The following is a 21141-nucleotide window of genomic DNA, read 5'->3' on the forward strand; positions in this document are numbered from 1 at the left end:
CTTGGCCTGGGGTGGGGAACAAGACGAGCAGACCAGGCAGGCAGACAGCAGAGCTGAAGTCTGAGGAAGAAAACAGGATGTTTAAGGGTGCATTTGTCATCTTGACAAGGCATCAGCAAACTCCCGCTGAAGGGCCACCCTAGTCTACCACCTGTTTTCATAAAGGTTTTTTTTTTTTCTTTTTGAGATAGAGTCTCACTCTGTCCCCCAGGCTGGAGTGCAGTGGCACGATCTTGGCTCACTGCAACCTCCACCTCCCAGGTTTAAGCGATTCTCCTGCCTCAGCTTCCTGAGTAGCTGAGATTACAGGTACCCGCCACCATACCCATTTAATTTTTAAGATTTTATTTTTATTTTTGAGATGGAGTCTTGTTCTGCTGCCCAGGCTGGAGTGCAGTGGCAGGATCTTGGCTCACTGCAACCTCCACCTCCCGGGCTGAAGCCATTCCTGCCTCAGCCTCCCGAGCAGCTGGGACTATAGGTGCGCTCCACCATGCCCAGCTAATTTTTTTTTGTATTGTTAGTAGAGACGGGTTTTACCATTTTGGCCAGGTGTCTCTAACTTGTGATCACCTGCCTCGGCCTCCCAAAGTCCTGGGATTACAGGTGTGAGGTGCTACGCCCTTATTTTTCCTTTTTCTCATTTTCTTCCTAGTTGCACAGGTGGCTCCTATTTAACCAATGAAATTACACCAGAAAATTACCTGAAAAGCGGGGGTGGGGGTGTGGGGGTTGGGGGTTGGGGGGGGGGCTGGGGGAGGGAAACATGAGTAGATAAACTTAGAGCATTTAAAAAGTTTCTGGGTGTAAAAGAAACTGTACAAATTTAAATATTCAAAATATGCTGACTACTGAAAGGTGGATTGGTTATGTAGAAAATCAAATTAGGCCGGGCGCGGTGGCTCAAGCCTGTAATCCTAGCACTTTGGGAGGCCGAGGCGGGTGGATCATGAGGTCAAGAGATCGAGACCATCCTGGTCAACATGGTGAAACCCCGTCTCTACTAAAGGTGCAAAAAATTAGCTGGGCATGGTGGCGTGTGCCTGTAATCCCAGCTACTCAGGAGGCTGAGGCAGGAGAATTGCCTGAACCCAGGAGGCGGAGGTTGCGGTGAGCCGAGATCGCGCCATTGCACTCCAGCCTGGGTAACAAGAGTGAAACTCCGTCTCAAAAAAAAAAAAAAAGAAAAAGAAAATCAAATTAGTGGTTTGAAAGATGAAGGAGCCAAAATAGCTCTCCCCACAAGAGAAAAATGTAACGACACAGAATATCCCATAATTCTTTCCTGCACACCACTTAGGAATATGCCTTTCCTCCTGACTTTTGTCTTTATCCATAAAATATCTGAATTCACTGGAAAGGTCCCAAGATGGTCACACTGTGTTACCTTTGCCTCTGGGAATATCTGTGCTCACACGTGAAGGCTATTTCCCACATTCCTCCACACGTTTTGTCATCCTTCCTAAAGTTAGGGCAGGGGTGCCTTTCCTAGTCTCTACTGTAGTAATAAATTTTGATACCTTCAGAAGTGGGGAGGAGAAGAGAGGGCGATTATAACTGCTGCCCCAAAGAAGACACCTGGAGGGCATGCCTGCCTTCACCAAGCACTGCCTTCTTGAAAGTCATTATATGTTCCCAAATCAAGTGTTCCTTTTAAGACATAGTAAAGTATAAAGGAAAGAGCATTACAGTTGAAATCAGCCTGACAAGGGTTCTTTTTTTTTTCTTTTTTTTTTTTTTGAGACAGGGTTTCACTCTTGTTGCCCAGGCTGGAGTGTAATGGCACAGTCTCAGCTCACTGCAACCTCTGCCTGCCGGGTTCAAGCGATTCTTCTGCCTCGGCCTCCCAAGTAGCTGGAATTACAGGCCCCTGCCACCACGCCTGGCTAATTTTGTATTTTTAGTAGAGACGGGGTTTCTCCATGTTGGTCAGCCTGGTTCTCAAACTCCTGACCTCAGGTGATCTGCCCGCCTCAGCCTCCCAAAGTGCTGGGATTACAGGCGTGAGCCATCCCACCTGGCCCCAACCAGGGTTCTAACTCGCCTCCTACTCATCTGTAAAACGTCAGGTAAGCCACTTGGCTTCTCTGGGCCTTGGTTTTGTCAGCTGTTAGGATGGACTATGTTACTATTTCTAAATATTCCTTGCCCTTCCCCTTGAGGGGATTCTGTATCCCCACCCCATTGCCATAAGATGTGGCCACGAGACTTGCTTTGGTCAACACGATGTGAGCAGAGTCGACACGTTTACTTCTGGGTAGAAGTTCTAAGATTCAGCACAGTTCACAATAACCAGCTGATTCTCCTTAGGCCAGAATGTAGTCTGGGGCCCTGTAGAGAGGCGTTCCTGAGCTGCTGTTGGGAAGTAAAGACATCAATTAGGACAGATTAAACTGCTTTTTTAAAAAATCATAAAATAACAACAGCGTAAACAGATAAAAGTTCATTTCTTTCACATTATCACATCTTTTATTTTTATTTATTTATTTTCTGGAGTTGGAGTCTGTTGCCTATGCTGAAGTGCAGTCAGTGGCATGATCTCAGCTCACTTCAGCCTCCACCTCCCCCATTCAGGTGATTCTTCTGCCTCAGCCTTCAAGAACCTGGGATTACAGGCGTACACCATCACGCCTGGCTAATTTTTTTTTTTTTTTTTTTTTTTTTTTTGAGACAGAGTCTTGCTCTGTTGCCAGGCTGGAGTACAGTAGTGAAATCTCAGCTCACTGCAACCTTCGCTTCCTGGGTTCAAGCGAGTCTCCTGCCTCAGCCTCCCAAGTAGCTGGGACCACAGGCGTGTGCCACCACACCCAGCTAATTTCTGTATTTTCAGTAGAGACGAGGTTTCACCATGTTGGCCAGGATGGTCTCGATCTCTTGACCTGGTGATCCACCTGCCTTGGCCTCTCAAAGTGCTGGGATTACAGGCGTGAGCCACTGCGCCTGGCCTATATTTTTAGCAGAGAAGGGGTTAAACGGGGTTTCAACATATTGGTCAGGCTGGTCTCGAACTCCTGACCTCAGGTGATCTGCCCACCTTGGCCTCCCAAAGTGCTGGGATTACAGGCACAAGCCACTGCACCCGGCCACACTAGCACATCTTTTATGAAGTTCAGAAGTACGTGGCCTGAAGCTGGTGTGGTGTGATGTTGCCACAGAATTATCAGGGCTTCGGGCTTCCCCCAGCTCTCTGCTCTGTCACTTCTAGATGCAACTCTTGTCCTCAGGGTCCAAAATGGCTACTAGAGGTCCAACCACTGCGGACACATTTCAGGCCGTGGATGAGGGCAGGGGAAAAGGAGGAAATCCTGCCTTCCTTTTAGGGAGACTTATTAGAAGTCACATACAACAGCAGGGTGGGAAGGCAAGAGGGTAAGGAGGGGAGGGAGGTGCCAGGAGGAAGGAGAGGAGGAGGAGGAGGAGGGAAAGGAGTAGAAGGAACATAGTGAAAACCACTGGGCCAAAATGAGTGTCTCCTTGCTTATAGAACAAGTAGACAGCAACAATAGAGAGCTGCCAGTGTACCTCCAACTCCTTTGTGAGCCTGGGAGTGGAGCCAAGGAAGAGGCCTGACGCTTGGCTTCTGTCTCCTTGAGAGCGGATTGTAAAAGAAGGACTTGAGGTTAAGCTGGAGGTTGCTCAGCTGTGAGGCGAACCCACACGTTTTGAGCCAGGAAGGAAAGGCCAAGGTAAGACCTAGAAGAGAAATGGTGGGATTGCATATTAGTTAGGGTGGGCTAAGCTGCAGAACAATTAGATATCATCCAGTCATTGAAACAAGGAAAGGCTTGCTGCTTCTCACAGAAAAGTCCGGGGTAAGGCTTTAGGTTGGTGGTGGCTCTGATCCGTGCCATGGGTCCACTGGCCAGTGTAATAAGGAAGGAAAATCATTTAAAAATAAAAAGTTGCATTATGAGAGATTCCAAATATTTACACAAACAGAGGGAAGGGCATTGTGAACCACGTTCAGAGAAATCTAGACTCTATCTTTTCCCTTCTACCTTATTGTCTACCCCCACTTCCTTATAGGTAACCAGCTACAAATATCCTCCCAATTCAAAAGTTCTGGGGGGTGTGTGAACGTGTGTGTGTGTGTGTGTGTGTGTGTGTGTGTGCGTGTGTGTGTATACATGCTCCTTCCCCCCTTTCTTGGATAAATGGCTGTATACTGAACATATTTTTCCCATCTTTTTCCATATAACACTGTATCCTGGTGATCACCCCAAAGCAACACATAGAAATAATCCTTGTTCCTTTTAGCAGCTGCATAGTATTCCATTGTATAGATGGATCATAGCTTATTCAACCAGCCTGACTGATGGATGTTTGAGTTGTTTCCAGCCTTTTTTCTTTTTTCTTTTTTTTTTTTTTTTTTTTTTGAGACAGGGTCTTACTCTGCTGCCCAGGCTGGAGTGCAGTGGTGTGATCTCAGCTCACTGCAACCTGTACCTCCTGGGTTCAAGTGATTCCCCTCCCACAGCCTCCCTAGTAGCTGGGATTACAGGTGCCCACCACCGTGCCTGGCTAATTTTTGTATTTTAGGAGGGAAGGGGTTTTACCATGTTGGCCAGGCTGGTCTTGAACTCTTGACCTCAGGTGATCCACCTGCCTTGGCCTCCCAAAGTGCTAGGATTATAGGCTTGAGCCACCACGCCCAGCCCAGCCTTTTCCTAGTATAGATCATGCTGTATCAAATAGACTGATGTATATATGTCGTGTGTTTTTGCCCCTGTGATTTTGGGATAGATTCTTAGAGGGTAGGCATGTCAGACACATTTTGAGCTACAGCAAGTTCATCTTGAATAGGGGCTAGGTAAAATAAGGCTAAGACCTGCTGGGCTGCATTCCTAGTAAGTTAAGGCATTTTTGGGTGTGTGCGGCTTAAACAAATTGTTTCATTTTCTCCCATAATGAGAAGTCCAGAGGTAGGGAATCAGGGCTTGTGTGACAGCTCTATGTTGTCATCAGGCACCTAGACTCTATCTTCCTTCATCCTTAGCATATCACGTGGCTTAAGGTTGCTTTATTGTCATAAGATGATTACTAGAACTCACAGGACTCCAGCCATCTCGTCCATGTTCTATTTTGTCCTTCTTTTTTAAAGATGAAGTTCTGCTGTTATCCAGGCTGGACTCAAACTCCTGGGCCCAAAGGATCCTCCTGCCTCAGCCTCCTGAGCAGCTGAAAGGCGCCACTGTATTCCACCATCCCTGGCTGAAATTAACTATTCTCGTTTCATGATAAACTGTGGCAACATGAAATTAACCAGCTGAGCTATCTGGACCACAAGTTTCTGCATTTAACGGTGCTTCGTCTTTCAAATTGTATGGCTCTCTCAAGTCCCAGACTTCCTCCAAATTAAGGCAAGCCTCATCACCCATTCCCTGGTTGGTGTCTTTCCGACTTGCGCCCGCCCCCTGCCATGCCTTCCCAGCTATGCACCGCACATTGCAAGGTATTCTTCATCATAGAACGAGATAGGAGGTCGGCACAAGATACAGGTCATAAAGACCTTGCTCATAAAACAGGCTGTAGTAAAGAAGCTGGCCAAAAGCCACCAAAACCGATGGCGACGATTGACCTTAGGTCATCCTCACTGCTACACTCCCCCCAGCACCATGACAGTTCACAAACGCCATGGCAACAACAGGAAGTTACCCTATATGCTCTAAAAACGGGAGGCATGAATAATCCACCTCTTGTTAAAATGAGCAGCCAGCAGCCTTTGGGACAGCTCTGTCTATGGAATCGCCATTCATTTATTCCTTTACTTGCCTAGTAAACTTTCTTTTTACTCTATGGAATTGCCCTGAATTCCTTCTTGTGCGAGAGCCAAGAACACTCTTGGGGTCTAGATCAAGACCCCTTTCTGGTAACAGGATTGCCGGGTCAAAGTGCAAATACATATTTTACTAGAAATGACTACATTTTCCTCAATAGAAGTTAGGCCATTTGCCTTCCCCCATCAGGATATGAGTATATCTGGAGCAGCCATGACTCTCATGATTTTATTTTATGGATAGAAAAAGTACAAGGGTATTAAATCCATTGCCCAGGTCAGAAAGTTAGTGAGAGGCAGAGCTGACACTTGGACCCAGCCAAGAAATGCGTCCTTCATAGATAACAGGAAGACTCATGCCAGAGGCCTGGCAGGACCTCACGATCTGCCCTTTCGGGAGACGAGTTACGCAGGCTTCACTCATCCATAATCAGCATCCCGGCCCCCTGGGACTGCCTTGTCTCCAGGAATTACCTTCCAGTCCAGCAAAAGCTCTGTGTGTCTCCCACCTTCAGGGCTGCCCCTCAGCGATCTCTCAGGGTGTGGTGCCATCCCACTGGTCATCCTGTCCCTGTGTTAGAAGCATCCCTTCCTCCCTGTCCCATGTGAGTCATCACTTAGCAGTCAGCAGATGGGAGCTGATGCTCCTTTCTCCCCTAATTAGAGAATCTATTTTCACGCTAAAATGTGATCCATGCATGAAAAGGAGGGACAAATGTGCTTGGCTATCAACTGCTTCTCTGGAGACAGTGATTTGAGGGAGCACTTAGCATTTTTAGTTTTATAAAATGACTCAGCGTCCCTCAATACGCTCTGAGAGAGAGAGGAGCTTACCACCACCAAGCAGAGGGCAGAAGAGAGGGGCAGAAAGTCAGCCCCCCACCCCACAGCCTTTACACAGCATAACCTTCACACAACCCCGTGATGTGGCTACTGTGACCTCCTTTGAATGGGGGAAGGAACTGAGGCTCAGAGAGGTTCAGCAAGTTGCCAAAAGGCCCCGATGAGCAAATGGCAGAGGCTGTGCAAATCTAGCTTGTCTGGCACAAAGACCTGAGGTTTTTCCAGTGCATTCACTTCCTCTTCACTAGAAGAGACCCAGACTCCACACAGGAAAATTTCCAGGATAGCTGCGTCCAGGGATCCCAGAGCTCTTTCTTTGGAAAACTTTCAGTAGCCTTCCTCCTGGTCCACACGCAGGTCTGTCCACACTCCCTAGGCGACGTCGTCTAACCCATGGCTCGTAGCAGTTGGGCTGTGTTCAGCTTCGAAGATCAGAGATTTCACCCCAACAACCTAGTTTTGAGTGAATTTTGCATCTCACAAAACTCTGAGGCAGAGTGGGCATCGGTGACTCAATGTCAGGACTTTTCCCTTTCGTTTTCCATATTCCCTGGTTCTGCCTTCTACTGAATCAATTTTACTGTAATCCTGACCACCCTCGCGGTTGCAAGAGAGCTGTGAACAGCTTCCAGGGCGATGTGATTCTTCACGTTCAGGGAGAGAGAGGCCTCTTCCAGAGTGCTCTTGAAAGAATCAGAAAACCCTCACACTCGTCTTCTGTAGTTGCATTGCTCCAAATAGGGTCAAGCGCCCACTCCAGAGACACTTACAAGGCCAGAAGATGGGATTACTGATTGGCCTGGGCTTGAGTTCTATGCTCCACCCCTAGTGCAGGGGTGGAGTCACAGGAACATAAATTAGGGCAGTTATCATGAAAAGGGGGATGGATATTGGGCAAAAAACCCCATGTCTGCCACAGCTCCCAAATCCATACCTCCAACCCGACCTCTGAGTTCCGAACTACAAGCCTGAATTGCCTGTTCAGTATCTCCACATGAATATCTAACATGCACCTCAAGGCAACATAGCCAGCGTAGATCTGAGTCACTTCTGAACTCATCTGTTCCTCCTTCAGTCTTCCCTTCTCAGGAAAGGGCATCGCCATTCTCTCAGTTGCCTAAGCCAAAAGTTCCTCCATCTCATATCATTCTCTTCATACACTGAGCCCCAGCTGTCAGAGGGGTTCCAACCAGAGCGACTCCATCTTGAATTGGGGCTGGGTAAAATAAGGCTGAAACCTATTAGGCTGCATTTCCAGGAGGTCAGGCATTCTTACTCACAGGATGAGACAGGAGGTCGGCACAAGATACAGGTCACAAAGACCCTGCTGATGAAACGGGATGAAGCTGGCCAAACCCACCAAAACCAAGATGGCGATGACAGTGCCCTCTGGTCATGCTCACGGCTCACTGTATGCTACTTATAATGTATGAGCATGCAGAAAGACACTCCCACCAGCACCATGACAGTTTACAAACGTCATGGCAATGTTAGGAAGTTACCCTGTATGGTCTAAAAGGGGAGGAACCCTCAGTTCTGGGTATAATCAAGAAATAACAGGCTGGGCATGAGGTCTCATACCTGTAATCCCAGCACTTTGGGAAGCCGAGGTGGGCAGATCAGTTGAGATCAAGAGTTTAAGACCAGCTTGGCCAACCAACATGGAGAAACCTCTTCTCTGCTGAAAATACAAAGATTAGCCAGGCGTGGTGGTGCATGCCTGTAATCCCAGCTACTCGGGAGGCTGAGGCAGGAGAATCCCTTAAACCCGGGAGATGAAGGTTGCAGCAAGCCGAGATCATGCCAATGCACTCCAGCCTGGGCAACAAGAGCAAAACTCCGTCAAGAAAGAAAGCAAGCAAGAAGGAAAGAACGAACGAACTATTCATATACTCAGTTGAGCAACCTATGCCGATGCCCTGCCTATAGAGTTATCATTGTTTTGTTTCTCTACTTTTTTTTTTTCCTGAGATGGAGTCTCGCTGTGTCAGTGGTGCAATCTCGGCTCACTGCAACCTCCGCCTCCTGGGTTCAAGTGATTCTCCTGCCTCAGCCTCCTGAGTAGCTGGAACTACAGGCACCTGCCACCATGCCCAGTTAATTTTTTGAATTTTTAGTAAAGACAGGATTTTGCAGTGTTAGCTTGGATGGTCTCGATCTCCCGACCTCGTGATCTGCCTGCCTCCTCCTCCCAGAGTGCTGGGATTACAGGCGTGAGCCACCGCGCCCTGCCTATGTCTCTACTTCTGTAATAAACTTGCTTTCATTCTATTCTATGGACTTGCCCTGAATTCTTTCTTGTCTGAGGTCCAATAACCCTTTCTTGGGGTTCTGATGGGGCCCCTTTTTAGTAACACAGCCGCACTGGCCTTCTTTTGGCTCCCAGCACCGTTCCCACCGCAGGGCCTTTGCACTTGGAGCTCCCCCTGCCTGATACGCTCGATCCTCAGAACTTCACTTGGAAAACTCCTTCTGATTATTTAGATTTTTACTCCAATATCACCTTTCCTGGGCATCCCCTTCAAACTAGGGTCCCAGCCTATCCCCCAGCTGTTACTGTGTATCATATCCTATCACCCTGTTTCGGTTTCTTCTTAGAACTTATCTCTATGTGAAATGATCTTGCTGATTCACTTTGTTTGCTTGTTTATTTTCTGTCCCCGCTTTAGCGTGAAAGATCGATGCCAGCAAAGACCTTGTCTGTCTTATTCACTCTGTGTCCAGTGGACCTATGCAAAGACCACAGTGGAAATGCTGCCCCTGGGGTTGTGAAACACAGCAGCCCTGACTATCTTTTAGCACCTAGGTAGGCCAGGTACATGGAAAATGCTCAGTAAATGGATAAATGGATGAACGCCTGGGTGGATGAGTAGAGGGGTGGGTGGGTGGATGGGTAGGTAGACGGATGGACGGATGGACGGAGGGATGGATGGATGGTGTCCTTAAGTATAATCCTGCCTGAGAGTAGAAAGACTCAGGGCTGTAGGCTGGTTGGGGCGGAGATGTACTAGAACTGGAACTAGAACTCCATATGTTGTCTTCCCTCGATCATTTCCCTCTCAGTTAGGTTGAAAGAAAGAGTTCTAGCTTTAAAATCTCTAATATTTTCAACTATTAATTCCTGCAATCCCCTGTGATTACCCATTCAATGATGCTTTTTTTTTTTTTTTTTTTTTTTTTTTTAAGATAGAATCTTGCTCACTTTGATGCACAGGCCGGAATGCAGTGCCAGGATCTCAGCTCACGGCAACCTCTGGCCCCCGGGTTCCAGTGATTCTCTTGCCTCAGTCTGCCAGATAACTGGGATTACAGGTGCACACCACCACACCCAACTCACTTGTTATTATTATTATTATTTTGAGTAGAAACAGTGTTTTGCCATGTTGGCCAGGCTGGTCTTGAACTCCTGACCTCAAGTGATCCGCCCACCTCAGTCTCGCAAAGTGCTGGGATTACAGGTGTGAGCCACCATGCCTGGCCTCTAATGGTGCATTCTGACCTCAACACCTTATCCCTACCCTAACCCAGACAGGCCACTTGCTACTCATGACCCTGCCTTAAAAGGTGTTGAAGAAATATCATTCAAGGGCCGGGCGCGGTGGCTCAAGCCTGTAATCCCAGCACTTTGGGAGGCCGAGGCGGTTAGATCACGAGGTCAAGAGATCGAGACCATCCTGGTCAACATGGTGAAGCCCCGTCTCTACTAAAAATACAAAAAATTAGCTGGGCGTGGTGGCGCGTGCCTGTAATCCCAGCTACTCAGGAGGCTGAGGCAGGAGAATTGCCTGAACCCAGGAGGCGGAGGTTGCGGTGAGCCGAGATCGCGCCATTGCACTCCAGCCTGGGTAACAAGAGCAAAACTCCGTCTCAAAAAAAAAAAAAAAAAAAAAAGAAATATCATTCAATAACTAAAATAGTAACTGTTATTGTAATAGCCAATACCTGTACAGCACTTCACAGGTTACAAGGTGTTATTTGCATAGATTATCTGAGCTATACATCACGATGAATCTGGTGCTATGTTCATGATTATTATGTCACAGAGGCTCAACAGAACCGTGCAGATGACCAGGGAGGCCTGGCTCTTGCACATTCATATGTGAGCCAACACCTCTCCTGCGCACGCATGGCAGACATCATTAATCCATCACGACACTTTCCTGTTTAGCCCAGTCCTAGCTTCAGAGTTCTCAGTACTGTAACCCAGGCAGTAGCTACCCACCAACCAGACTGCCACACAGGACAGTGAGCATTTTCCCACTGCACTAGTCCATGTCCCTCATTTTGTATGTGTGGAAACTGGGGCCTGGAGATGCTACCCAGTGAATTAGTGACAAAGCCAGGGCTTTCTCTTTCAGAACCCTGGACTCTTGGTCCATGTCAGAGGTTTTTCAACTGACTCCTTGAATGTGGTTCGAGATGATTGGGATTCTGATGTAACTGGGCGTCGGAGCTTTTTTTTGAGACAGAGTTTCGCTCTTGTTACCCAGGCTGGAGTGCAATGGCGCGATCTCGGCTCACTGCAACCTCTGCCTCCTGGGTTCAGGCAGTTCTCCTGCCTCAGCCTCCTGAGTATCTGGGATTACAGGCATGCACCACCATACCCAGCTAATTATTTTTCTATTTTTAGTAGAGACGGGGTTTCACCATGTTGACCAGGATGGTCTTGATCTCTTGACCTTGTGATCCACCCGCCTTGGCCTCCCAAAGTGTTGGGATTACAGGCGTGAGCCACCGCGCCCGGCCCCATTGGAGCTTTTAAAGCTTCCCAGGAGACCCTAATGTGCAGCTACGGTTGAAAACTACTGAGGTTTTCTCCCTCTATGAACAATGTCAACCATATTTTCCTGAAGTTAAGAATCATCCAGGGCCACTCATTAAATGCAATGCACATTTGTAAATGTATAGACCTAAATACAATGTTCACTTGTAAATGTGCAGACCTCTGCCCTGAAAACTCTGAGTCAGAAGGTCTAGACTGGAGCCCACGAAGCTGCAAATGTCATAAACATCCCAGGTGATTCTGATCATCAGGGAAGTTGGGCAACACAGTTCTGAACAGGCCCAGCTGGGACTCTCTCTGCAACACCCAAGAATAAGGGCAATCAGCTACTACTGAGTACTGGAAGGCAAGGATGAGCTGGGTTTTTATCTTTTTAAATAGCTGCAAAGACTCGTGTCCATTTACCAAGCAGTTGCCTGTTCTTTTTTCAGTCTAGATTATTATGTAATCCATCTCAAGAATTTATAAGAATAATATCGCCTTCGTGCCTGGCTTATGTAGAAAAAGGGACAGCAAGGAGACAGATAAAGTGGAGCACAGAGAGAAGGATGGAATGAAAATTATTTGTCTATTTTAGACAAGCAATTTTCTCTAATGTTCTGTTCTCTTGTTTGGTTGTCCTAGTGAGAGCTCAAGGACTTTTTAAGTTGGAACGAATCTGGGGGTTGTTCTTGGAGGAGGCAATTAGCCCTGGGTACCTGGAATTACAGGTAGGAAAAGCTGGAAACAGAGGACAGGAGGAACGAAGTGTCCAGTGACAACACCCGGGCCAAGAGACCCCACTGCACACACCACCTGACCCTGGAAAGGAAAGGACAGAGTTAAAGATCTGAGATCTCACCATGAGTCAAATCTGGAGTTGGGTTCTTTTCACCTGCATGAAAATCCTGCAAAGTACTGATAATATCTCCATTTGACAGATGAGCAAACTGAGGCTCAGAGAAACTATACTGTCTTTGGCTTCATCTAGGGACTTCTCACTCTAGAAGGAAAAAAAAAAAACCCAGCATTTAATCCAAAACTCTCAAAACTACCAGGAAGAGCCAGGTGCACAGGAACACTGGGGTGAGAATATGCTTGGCATTTTAAAAATGGAAACTCAAGTCATTTTTTCATGCATGCATATTAATGGACAGAAGCAGCCTGGGGAATTGTAAATAGATTTACCACTTAAATTTATTTGTCCTTGAGCTAATGCTAAAGTAGATAACAAATCCAAAGCATGAAAGAAATAGGTCTGGATTTAGGAGGGGGCCAGTAATATGCACCAAAAGCCTTAAAAATGTGCACAACCTCTGGCCAAACAATTTCACCTCTAGGAATTTCTCCTCCCGAAATAGCTGGGTAAGTGGGCAAAGAAGTCTTCACAAGGCAACATTGTTTATGGCTTTGAAACACTGGAAACAACATAGTTGTCCAACAATCGACTTAATAAAATATAGCATATTCACACCGGCAAACACCACAGAACCATGAAGAATGATGTAACTTAGGTCTGCTGACACAGAAAATGTTAACGATGTAACTTAGGTCTGCTGACACAGAAAGTGTTAATGATGTAACTTAGGTCTCCTGACACATTTGCTGCGTAAGAAAAGCCTGTGCTGGAGAAGCATATGTGACATGATCGTGGCTGGCTGTGTTAAAAACAAACAATATTCCAGTAGTGATCAATGATCTTCTCTCCGATTATTAGAAATAGATCAGACACATAGCAAGATGTCAGCAGTAGCTTATCGGATTATTATTTCTATGTAGATATAGGTAGGATGAGAGATCACTTCTGTTTGTTCCTTTTTTTTTGCCTGTTTTTTTTTTCCTTTAGGGAACACGTTTCACTTGCATAATTGAAGGAAAGCTTACAAAGTCTTTCAAAGGAAAATGTTCCCAAGATCCTGCACAACTGTTGTCAGTGGTTTCTCTGGAAAGAAACTGCTGAACTGGCCACAGGAAGGGGGCTTGCTTATGCCACTAGTGAGGGGGAGGCCCAGGAAAAACAAACCTGCAGGATGAGAAGGGGCTGGGGCCATCAATAGCAGGGGTCCAGGCCAGAAAATGATCAGGGAGGCGTGGGGGCTCATCCACAACCATCACCCACCTCCCTCCCACACCCAGGTTACAAGCCACACGGGCGTGGTAGGTCCTGCCTGGGACACTGGTCCCTGGCTGGCTCCTGGCAGGAGGAGTTCCGCACCTGCCACACCCCATCCCTAGCGTGACAGTAAGTCCTCAGTTAACATCCTCAATATAAGTTCTTGGAAACTGTGACTTTGAGCGAAATGATGTATAATGAAATGCAATTATTAAGGAAACGACATGTAACGAAACGACATTACTGAGAACCTGCTGTATGTCATTTTGCTTAAAGTCGCAGTTTCCAAGAGCCCATCAAGAGGACATTAAGTGAGGACCTACTGCGTGTGGATCTACCGGCTGAGGCCTCTCGGTAAGAAATCGCAAACCTTGAAGCACATCCACAGCTGGGGGCATTCCTACGGAGAATGTCTGGCCACCTTGAGGGGGGTGGGTGGAGAATGGGGGTCCCCGGGAAGAAGTGACGAGGTAAGGGACATTCAGCATAGGGAGCCCCCCTCAGAAACCGGCCTGGCTGCTGTTGGTGAGGGTGGTCTGTTGTCTGTGGTTACTGTTCTTTAAGGCGAAGAACAAAATCCAAAATCATGGGACAGCTGGCTCTAGCCTGGCAGTGGGTCTGCACTCAGGGGACAGAGTGCGCGCGTGTGTGTGTGTGTGTGTGTGTGTGTGTGTGTGTGTGTGTGTATGTGTGAGCCATATGCATTCGCATTTATGTGTGACACCCAGGACGCAGAAAAAGCCCAAGCCACTGCTACCACTGCCCCTTAAAGATTGCAAACACTTGTTGCTAGGGCGATCAGGCAGCAACCCACAGACTTTGGTGGCCCTTGCAGAAGCCCACGTGGAGAGTGAGGCCAACAGAGGTAGCTGTGTCTCAGAGTCACCAAGGAAGCGGCAGTGACCCAGCAGATGGGGCAGAGGAGGCCAGGCAGGTGGTCTGGGATGAGCAGGAGTGGCGTCTGTCCTACCCTTGAGCCAGCCACATTCTATTCTCGAGTCATCCAGTATCCAATCGCTGATGTCACAAACAACCAGAAACTTCATAAGGTAACACACGCTTACTCTCCTACAGTTCTGGAGAAGACGTCCTCACGCCAAGGTGCTGGCCGTGCTGCGTTCCTTGTGGACACTCTAGGGGAGAATCTGTTTCCTTGACTTTTCCAGTTTCTAGACGCCACCTGCTGCCTTGGCTCCTGGCCCTTTCCTTGCATCTCACTGACCCTTGCCTTCTCTCCCTGTTTCTGCCACCATGTCACTGCCTCTGACTCTGACCCTCCTGCCTCCCTCTTATAAAGGCCCTGGGAGCAGAAGTAGGGGCCTAGGGTGAGCAAGCTTTGGTCATTGATATTAACTGGTCATTCAAACTCACAGCTTAGTGAAGGTTAAGAATGCTTAGGGGCCAATATCAGTGGGGAAACTGAGGCCCAAGGGGAGTTTGGGATCTGTCCAAGGCTGTAGGGCTAGTTTTCCAGCTTTCCTCTGTGCTGCCTATCTGTTACACTCAACTGACAATAGAAAAAGAGGAATACTGGCCAGGCGCAGTGGCTCATATCTGTAACCCCAGCACTTTGGGAGGCCGAGGTGGGCAGATCACGAAGTCAGGAGATCAAGACCATCCTGGCCAACACGGTGAAACCCCGTTTCTACAAAAAATACCATTAGCTGGGTGTGGTGGTGCACGCCTGTAATCTCGCTACTTGGGAGGCTGAGGCAGGAGAATCGCTTGAACATGGGAGGTGGAGATTGCAGTGAGCCAAGATTTCTCTACTGCACTCCAGCCTGGCAACAGATCAAGACTCTGTCTCAAAAAAAAAAAAGAAAAAAAAAAAAAAAAAGAGAGAGAGAGGAATATTGTTGTCTGTGGTTGCTGTTCTTTAAGGCAGAGGAAAAAAAATCTACCAGATGATTTTTCAGGGTCTGCTTTGCCAGTGAAGGTCCGAGAGTCCCTGAGTGTCATTAGTGCAGGAACTGCTGTGCCTCTGGGCTCTTTGGAAGGTTCTTGCCTTGCTGGGGCCTCCAACCAGGGAAGGCTGAGGCAGGAGGAGGGAGGGTGGACTGGGGCCAGAGGTACCCAGTGCTGCCACACAGAGCAGTGGCAAACAATCAGTCCTCTGAAGCTGCCTGGCAGCTGCTGGCTGTTGGTCACCCTTCAGCTATTTTTTTTTTTTTTTTTTAGATGAAGTCTTGCTCTGTCACCAGATGAAGCTGGAGTGCAGCAGCGCGATCTTAACTCACTGCAACCTCTGCCCCCTGGGCTCAAGCGATCCTCCTGCCTCAGCCTCCCAAGTAGCTGGGATTAAAGCGTGTGCCCACATGCCCAGAAACTTTTGTATTTTTAGTAGTGACGGGGTTTCACCATGTTGGCAAGGCTGGTTTTGAACTCTTGAACTCAAGTGATTCACCCGCGTCAGCCTCCCAAAGTGCTGGGATTACAGGTGTGAGTCACTGCACCTGACCGTCCTTTGGCTGTTTCTGCTCAAAGGAACATCGTCCTCTGGCCTCAATTGGGGGTGGGTTCTGGGAGTGAAGGAAAGCACTTGGAACCTACCCACTAAGAAGGAATTTCTCACAAGATCATTGACCTTTGCAGAACCCACATGTGTGCATGCTTGGGTGGTGAGTGGAAATGGGGAGGCGGACTAAATGTTTAAATTTGCTTTTCTTTCTATTCTTGAGCCAGCCAATTTCTCGCTGACATCAGAACACCTGGGTTTTAGTCCTGCCCCTGGTTCTTCTCCAGTATGACTCTGAGTCATGCGACTCCCCTGGGCCTCAGTTTACCCATCCATAGAATCAAATGGCAAAGTGGGCTGGCCACGGTGGGCTCACCATGAGATCACCTGAGAGCGAGAGTTTGAGACCAGCCTGGCCAACATGGTGAAATGCCATCTCTAAAATACAAAATATCCCGACTAAAAATACAAAAATTAGCTGGGTGTGGTGATGCATGTTTGTCATTTCAGATACTCTGGAGGCTGAGGCAGGAGAATCACCTGAACCTGGGAGGCAGAGGTTGCAGTGAGCTGAAATCATGCCACTGCACTCTACCCTGGGTGACAAAGTGACACTGTGTCTCAGAAAAAAAAACGTGGATAATCTCCAAGGTGCCCTCTGGGATTCTAGGACTCAGCCAACTCTTGCTTGGGTGCTTACCACAACCTACCTCCCTGCTGGGCTCCCACTGCCCTACTCTGCTCCTGGGGTCTCAAACCCACCTGCTCCCTAAAACCAAATCCTCCTGACCACATTTGGCCTTTGCTCTCCATCATGCTCCAACGTCCAGCCTGGTGTCTGGCTCTCAGCAGGCCCAGCCCCATGAACTGGTAGGGAATGACTCCCAGAAGGAAGAGGTCAGCGAGCCCCCAGCACAGGGACCGGGCAAGGCTTCTCTGTGCACAGAGCCAAGCCTGTCGGTTCTGGCTCCATTCTGCCCGAGAACTGCAGAATCCCAGGAAACTAGTTGTTAAGGAGCCAGCAGCGGCCACTAAGTCAGATAATAAGCACTTGGCTTTTTCCAGCCCTGTTTACCTTGTGTTAAGTACACAACATGATGTCATGTGTGGCACAGCTGACGGGGTCTCTCTGGGCCTGGACTCTGGCCTCATCAGGGGCTCTCCCTCTCCCCACTCCAGTCACCCCAATCCTCCCCAGTACCGGTGGGCCTTGGGGAGGAGGGCATCAAGGCCACATCAGAGCTCTCCCCTGGCCTCCCATTTACTCCACCGCCCCACCTCCCCAAGTGCAGCCGCTATCAACTCTCAGCAGGAACACTGCCCTAGCCCCAGCTGGCCCTCCTGCCACCAGTCTATCTCCTCTTCACATTTACCCCAGCCTGCAAAGCAGCACCCTGCCCGAAACCCTTGACTGACTCTAACTTTGTGCTCAGAAGGAAGCTCGGCCTGCCCTGAGGCCCTGGAGCTCTGCCCCCGTCTCCTGCCTTGGAATACTTCCTCCACACCCCGAGGCTCCACGCTTCACCCCCTCCATCCACCAGAGCGCCTTGCACATCCTCAGAGCTTTACCTCCCCTCCCCAAGATCTTCACCCCTTGGGACCCCTTTTCTGCTCACACTGACCGTACTCCTACTCATCCTCCCCTCCTTAGGGGAGCCCTTCAGAGCCAACCCCTCCCCTACTACGTTACTTCCTATGTGCTCTCAGTGGGTCCTGCCCACAAGAGGAAAGCCGCTGACACGTAGAGACTGTCAGACCTGCAAAGTTTGCAAGACTCAGGAAGGGCCCTGAGGTTTGCTGATCGCCTTAGAATGAGATCCGGTGGGGTTGGAAGGAAGGGTGAGAACTTTGGTTGGGGAGGTAGGGAAGGCTTCCTGGAGGAGGAGGTGACAGGGATGAGCAAGGACTGCAGGAGGGGCCAGAAAGGGTCCTCTGGAGCTCCAGGCAGTGATATCCCATCTCAAATCCACCCTGATTCCCTCCCCTACTCTATTCTTCCCTCCCATTTGCCTGTCTTTGAAACAATGGCCAGTCCTTCAGTCAAGGCCTACCAAGTACTCCAGCTTCCTCAGGGTCAGTGAGGATGGGTGAACGGGGTCAGGTTGGGCAGGAGGGGTAACCTGCCCCTTGGTAGCAGCATGAATGGTGGACCAGCGGGCAGTCACAGCAGCCCTGGAGAGTGGGCAGATCTGGACCTCGGGAGGGAACGCAGGGTTGGGGAGGCTGTCCTGTGGAATACAAAGGCAGGCATGAGGGCTACCCCCCTGTCCTGGTGCAGAGCGCAGGTCTGCCGTATCCAGTGTGGCCACAGGCTGGTCTCCTCTGAACTGGCCCCAGTGGACTCAGTAGGAAAAGCCTTCTGTTCAGGAAATTGGTTCCAACCTGACACTAGGACTGAAGGCCTGGGGCTCCCTGTTGGGCAGCCTCTCGGGAAGCAGTGTCCCTCCTGTCCTCATTCTCTGAGCACCTGGCCCTTGTGCAGACCCAGTGCAGCAAAGCACCCGGAAGGGCTGCTGCCTGCAGAAGCCAAGTGTGAGGATGGCGAGCCTCTGCGGGCCCACGAGGTAGGTGGTCTACTGAGCACCTGGCCGGTGCCAAGCTCCATCCAAGCTGGGGTCTTGGGGTCTCAGGAGGAGCCAGACTCCCTTCCTGACCTCAAGGGACACCTTGTCCAGTGCAGGAGACAAACACAAGACTCTTTCACGCTTCATGTACCCGTCAGCTGAGGACAGAGGTCGACCATGTAAACGAGCACTCCTAGAGATGGCATCAGATTCACAATGGCCAAGGCCGCGGGGCGCAGTGACTCACGCCTGTAATCCCAGCACTTTGGGAGGCCAAGGCAGGCAGATCACAAGGTCAAGAGAATGAGATCAGCCTGGCCAAGATGGTGAAACCCCATCTCTATTAAAAATACAAAACTTAGCCAGGTGTGGTGGTGCACACCTGCAATCCCAGCCACTTGGAAAGCTGAGGCAGGAGAATCGCTTGAACCTGGGAAGCAGAGGTTGCAGTGAGCCAAGATGGTGCCACTGCACTCCAGCCTGGCAACAGAGCAAGACTCCATCTCAAATAAATAAATAAAAGCCAAGGCCAAGGCCATCTCAGTTACCCCTCACAGGTCCTCTGTGACAGGAAGGTAGCTGACATTTTACAACACTTACACATAGAGGGCACATTTGTGCACACACCCAAAGCCAGGCAAGTGCCTTGACCTCAGTTTTGATTTCTGTTAAGTGGGCGGGCTTATGTTATGAAACTGCTGTGAGGCTGGGTGCAGGAATGGACGTGACAGGGCTCACCTCTTAGTAGGTATTCAATGTTCACTTCCTAAGCACACACCGCTATCCTGGTGTGGGGCAAGACGGCAAGGGGGAGTGAGGGTCTCTGACAGATGAAGTTGGGACCCTGATAAAGGAAGGGTGGGGTGAGTTGTCTGGAGCCAGACTTCAGAATGCCAGGCCTCCGGGCACTGCCTTTACCTAACCTCTTCCCCCACCCTCGCAGGGTCATGGGGGGTCCCCATCTTGCCCTCCCTTCTAGGCTCATGACACACCAAGCCACCCCATATCCACCAACCTGTTGCCCAATGGATGGGTCATGAAGCCACATGAGCTCCTTGTCCCGGCTTGTCCCAGACTTGACCGTTCTGCAGTGGAAGAGCCTGTCTTAACCTGGAAATCCCCCCTGCCCCAGGCAGGCAGAGGAGGCAGAGCAATGCCTCCCTCATCCTGGCTCCTGACTCGCTGGCAGCAGCAGCCACTTCCTCTGGCCAGGCTGGGCCAGCAGTTGCGCTGCCTATAAATAGAAGAGTGAGATTCCTTGTGGCCCAGTGAATGGCGCTGACATCCTGCGCCGCCTGACTGAGCCCTGAGTCACAGGCCCCTGCCGGAGGCCCCGCTGCTCCGGGCGGACCAGGCCTGCACCACTGACAAGGCCTAGGAGGAAGCTTTAGGGCGATGGAGAGTCCCTGGGGAGGCTGACTGAGGCTTAAAGAAACGCGGCTGGCATTTCCTCCCGCGGCGAGGCTGGCCAGGGCCCCGCATTCGCACTCGGGCTGGCTGGTGAAGGAGTGTGCGCTCTGGGGGACCCGTGCGCGCAGGCACCGCGTTAAGGTGGCCGGCTCCAGGAAACGCAGCGGCCTCTACGCTCCCTTCCGAGAGTGCAATGGAAGGAGGACGTATCCTGAGAGTCTCATCTGTGCTCACGGCACCTTCATTCTGCCTTTGCTCGTTTAAAAGCCAAAATCAAAGCCACACAGAGATAGACACCCCCACAAAAGCTCAGAAAATCGGTGGGGAGGCTGGAAAACCAGCTCTGAGTCAGGGCAGGACCCAGACAGCTCCTGAGGGCCACGTGGTGGGAAGGGCAAGCGTCTGGATCTGGGGGCAGGAATGTGTGGCAGGATGCAACTGGGAGACTGTCCTTGTCCTTCTGCACAGGAATGGGAGAGGTGGACAATCTTACTGGCTGGCTGGGGTCACATGTTCACCCTGTGGCAGGGCAGGGCAGGGCAGGGCAGAGGGAGCCTGATAGATTCTGTCCAGCAGAGAACGGGCAATCCTCCCCAAAAGAAACTGAAGGCCGGTGAGGCAGTGGTCCCAGCCCAGCAGATGCCCACCATCTGCTGGTGAGAGGGCCCTCTGACACCCACCTATCTAGCAGGCTCTTCTCCACTGGCCCTCATTCCCCACTCCCGCCCTAGCTGCCTCGCACTCTAGCTTTGGGATGTATTTTGTTTTGTTTTCTTGTTTCTTTCTCCTTTACTGGATCCACTGGATTCCATGCTCCATGAGTACCAGGACCAGGTCAGGGTGTGTTCATCTCTCGCTGTGCAATTGGCACTTACATATGAAATGAATGAATGAGCAGCCTGCATGCGTAGGGCACACACACTCATGAGCACACTCCTGCTCACACACACACTCCACAGGCACACTCACCCCCCATGGTGCTCTCCTCTAGTTTAGGAAGCGTGCACAGTGGCTTATGCCTGCAATCCCAGCACTTTGGGAGGCTGAGGATGATGGATTGCTTGAGCCCAGAAGTTTGAGACCAGCTTGGACAACATAGTGAGACCTCGTCTCTACAAAAAATTTGCCGGTGTGGTGGTGTGTGCCTGTCGTCCCCCACATGTGGGAGGACCACTTGAACCTGGAAGGCTGAGGCTATAGCAACCTATGATTTTGCCA

General features: G+C 49.8%; 1 long non-coding RNA gene across 1 annotated transcript; it reads right to left on the reverse strand.

The window, feature by feature from the left end:
- Positions 1–824: 824 nt before the first annotated feature.
- On the reverse strand, positions 825–20533 carry LOC141581828 (uncharacterized). The gene is made up of 3 exons (XR_012514597.1): positions 19529–20533; positions 3523–3693; positions 825–2355 (listed from the first exon to the last, which is right to left on the reverse strand). It is a non-coding gene; the product is annotated as an uncharacterized LOC141581828 (long non-coding RNA).
- Positions 20534–21141: the final 608 nt, after the last annotated feature.

The sequence above is a fragment of the Saimiri boliviensis genome, chromosome 17, assembly GCF_048565385.1.
Source record: "Saimiri boliviensis isolate mSaiBol1 chromosome 17, mSaiBol1.pri, whole genome shotgun sequence".
NCBI classification, from domain to species: domain Eukaryota; kingdom Metazoa; phylum Chordata; class Mammalia; order Primates; family Cebidae; genus Saimiri; species Saimiri boliviensis.